Source organism: Mirounga angustirostris, unplaced genomic scaffold (assembly GCF_029215605.1).
Source record: "Mirounga angustirostris isolate CCGP_5_RB_7025 unplaced genomic scaffold, mMirAng1.0.hap1 SCAF_8, whole genome shotgun sequence".
NCBI classification, from domain to species: Eukaryota; Metazoa; Chordata; class Mammalia; order Carnivora; family Phocidae; genus Mirounga; species Mirounga angustirostris.
This window is the reverse complement of record NW_026991716.1, coordinates 61,780,503-61,784,521: the sequence shown is the minus strand read 5'-3', so window position 1 is coordinate 61,784,521 and position 4,019 is coordinate 61,780,503. Positions and strand designations below refer to the sequence as shown.

The window sequence follows — 4,019 nt, the reverse complement described above, 5'->3', positions numbered from 1 at the left end:
AAAATTTCGATTAGAGAAAGCAACATGAATAAGTTTGATCTGTGACCCTAACTTAAAGAAACCCATCTGTTAACGATATCAGTCAAAAGTAGCACAATGACATATGATTCCACTCATAAATGGAATCTAAAATAAAGAATATATAAACTAAAAGCAGAATCATAACTATAAATACAGAGAACAAACTGATGGTTGACAACGGGGAGAGAAGGGTTGGGCAAAACAGGGAAAGGGCCTCCAGTTATGGAATATGTAAGTCACGGGAATAAAAAGAGGATAAGGAATACAGTTAATGATATTGTAGTAGTGATTAATGGGACAGATGGTAACTACACTTGAGGTGAACATAGCATAATGTATGAATTTGTTAAATCACTAAGTTGTACACCTGATACTAATGTAAGATTGCATATCAACTATATTCAAGTAAGAAAAATTTTTAAAAATCAAAGTAGACGGCTCAAGCCATCCAAGATGCTGAAAGGAAAGAAGGCTTAGGGAAAGAAGGTGGCCCCAACCCCTGCTGTCGTAAAGGAGCAGGAGACCAAGAAGGTGGTCAATCCCCTGTTTGAGAAAAGACCCAAGAAATCTGGCATCAGACAGGAAATCCAGCCCCAAAGCAACCTCATCCTCCTCTGATTTGTCCAGTGGCCCCGCTGCATCTGGCTGCAGTGGCAAAGGGCTATTCTCTATATAAGTCAAAAAGTGCCTCCCGTGATTAACCAGTTCTCCCAGGCCCTGGACCACCAAACAGCTACTCAACTGCTTAAGCTGTCCCACAAATACAACCAAGAGAAGACGCAGAGATTGTTGCCCCAGGCTGAGAAGAAAGCTGCTGGCAAACGGGGTGTCCCCACCAAGAAGCCACCTATCCTTCGAGCTAGGGTTAATACTGTTACCACCTTTGTGAAAAACAAGAAGCCTCAGCAGGTAGTTACTGCAAACGCTGTGGATCCCATTGAGCTGGCTGTCTTCCTGCCTGTCCTGTGTCCAAAGATGGGGGTTCCCTACTGCCTTATCAAGGGGAAGGCCAGGCTGGAGTGTCTGGTCCACAGGAAGACGTGAACCACTGTCACCTTCACACAGGTTAACTTGGAAGACAAAGGAACTCTGACTAAGCAGGTAGAAGCTATCAGGGCCAAATACAGTGACAGATATGATGAGATCTGCCATCACTGGGGAGGCAGTTTTCTAAGTCCAAAGGCAGTGGCTCACATTGCCAAGTTGGAAAAGGCAAGGGCTAAGGAACTGGTCACCAAACTGGGCTAATTGTATGCTGTTGAATTTTCTGTACACAAAAGTCATAAAAGGTTCTCTTTCAAAAAAATCAAAGTAGCACAAAAATGACACTTTTTTCTTTCTTTCTTTCTTTTTTTTTTTTTGTGAAAACAGACAAACCGAGATTGCTTATTTGAAATAGATGGGTTTCTAGTCATTCTTTGAAAATTTCTTTTAGTTCAATTTTCAAAAATTAGTAACAAAAATGTGTAAGATATATCTGTGACAATCTCTAACTTCATGATCTTTGTTTTTGAAAGATTACAAATAATCTACTATTATCAACAGATATATTATCTATCATCTATCTATCTATCTATCTATCTATCTATCTATCTATCTATCTATCATCTATCTATCTCTTTGAGGGTCTTTTCTTTTTTTCCAAGGAGATATTCACTAATTTACGTTGAAATATATATGTGCTAATAATTTCTAAAGGAATCTCCGTGCATGGCTGAAAGGAGGAATTTTAACCAAGGTTGCTGTAAAAGAGAATCTTAAAAGAGGATAATGAGAAAAATATATCATTCATTTGTTCAAAGACACTTGAGTGCTTACTCTTTGCTGATGCTCTCCTAAGCACAATGGGGGATGGAAAAAAAAACATGATCTGGACTTTAAGTAGCTTATCAATAATTAAAGATATAAGGTGTACATATGAGCTATACTAGACACTAAGTAGGAAGCAAAAGACATAATGAGTGACAATTGAAACATCTGCGACTTAAAAAGAGAGGTAAAGATCATTTCCATTTGAGAATGTTCTAGAGACTGCTCATAAATAGAGTGAAGATAATTAGCATAGCTAAGTTAATAATTACCTAAATGGGTTGAAGGGAAAATAGAGTGGCAGTGATCGAAACTGATTCTCTGGATCCTGTCAGAATCTCATTAAAACTGTGTCAGAAGAAATATGACAGGGAGCCCATGACTAAAAGACACCTTGCTTATGTGGCTATGATTTGCAAATTAATCAATCTTGACAATCTGATCACTGTGATTCCTAAGAGTTTTGTATTAGTTTCATTTCGCAATTTTATGTTTGTAGATTGTCAATTTTTTTTAATTTTTAAAGAAGCTTTTTCTCTAAATTATGCAGCCTTTATGCCAAAAATTTTGAAACATTCTGGTTGCTCAGTCATGGCTGCAAAACAACTACCATGAAACAACTACCATGAAATCAAAGAGTCTGCGATAAAACATTTAGCTAGAAATTTAAAAGCCTAGTTAATATTTAACCCCAAAACTTATATAATAAAAATGGTGATAATGAATGTGATTCATGATAACCATTAGAATTGTATAAAATTAGATTAATGATGGTTTTAAAACATGAAATGATCATTTCAAGGGAAGAAAATTAGTTTCATGTGACCATATGCTTCAAATTGAGAATAGATTTAGAAACCATCAAAAAGCACCAAAATAATACAGAGACAAAATATCTTCTTGTTATATTTGACTGTTACCAAACACTCAGAGATCCTCCACTGCTTAAGGGTGATCCCCTTCCCACATTTCTCAGCATGGGATAAAAGCTGTCCCCAACACTCTTGTCCCTGCTTGCTTTTCTAGTGTCCAACATACCCAGTCCCTGCTTTAACAAAGTTACTTTCTTTTCTTAAAAATTGCAAAGGGCCTTCCCATATCTTGACTTTTGCTGCTACAGTATAAACCCTTCTCCACATCTCTGGATGGAATAAGCCCATTGACATCCAATAAACATACCACTTCTTTCATGAAGTAAAATAGTCTCAGCTACAACAGCCTTAAACTTGACTAGACATTGCACAGATTTATGGAGAGCACTGGGAAGAGTGTGGACAACATCTCAAACAATGAAATACTTAGAAAACAACTACCACATGTACTTGATCCCTGAAACAATGGATCAGAAGAAAAGGAGGGGTGCCTGGGTGGCTCAGTCGGTTAAGCGGCTGCCTTCGGCTCAGGTCAGGATCCCTGGGTCCTGGGATCGAGCCCCACGTCCGGCTTCCTGCTCAATGGAGAGCCTGCTTCTCCCTCTCTCTCTGCCTGCTTCTCTGCCTACTTGTGCTTTCTCTCTCTCTGTCAAATAAATAAATAAAATCTTTAAAAAAAAGAAGAAGAAAAGGAAAGCAGATGGAATAAGGAAGAACAGAGAAACTGTGCTAGGTCAGGGTGTGTGTGTGTGTGTGTGTGTGCGCGCGCGCGCATATACATGTGTGCGGGGGTTGAGGGGAGCACATGGAAGGAGAACAAAGATGCAAGGGGTTACCAGGAATCCTGTTCAGGGCTGTTGTAAATTTAGACTTGGTTCCAACAGAGATCAATATTTTTTCATGTTTACTTGTAAGAGTTAAGCAAGATGTGAAGAGCAGGGCTTGCTATCCAGGAAGGACTTCGACACTAAAAAGAATAAACAAAATGCTGGCCTAGTTACATAGACTAGGCCAACAGAAATGGAGGCACACGGGTTTCTTCTGAAATCCAAAATAGCAGGCCTGTGGCAGTGAAACAAACTACTGACCAACTCAATTATGCCAGTTCCTTCTCTCCTTCTTTTCACATAATAGACAGTAAAACAAATTAACAGAAAAAACAAAGATCAAGAACAACACAGAAGGCTTGTTTTGGTTATCATAATCTCTCAAAACTATTAATATGATTATCATCATGAGAAATACAATCACCTCAGCACAGGACTTTTTCATGAGGCAAGAAAGATTCATCTAATCTGGAGAAGATGTGCGTACATT

At 38.5% G+C, this 4,019-nt stretch overlaps 1 pseudogene; it reads left to right on the top strand.

Moving 5' to 3' along the window:
- Nucleotides 1-468: 468 nt before the first annotated feature.
- LOC123837009 (large ribosomal subunit protein eL8-like) lies at nt 469-1,269 on the top strand (annotated as a pseudogene).
- Nucleotides 1,270-4,019: the final 2,750 nt, after the last annotated feature.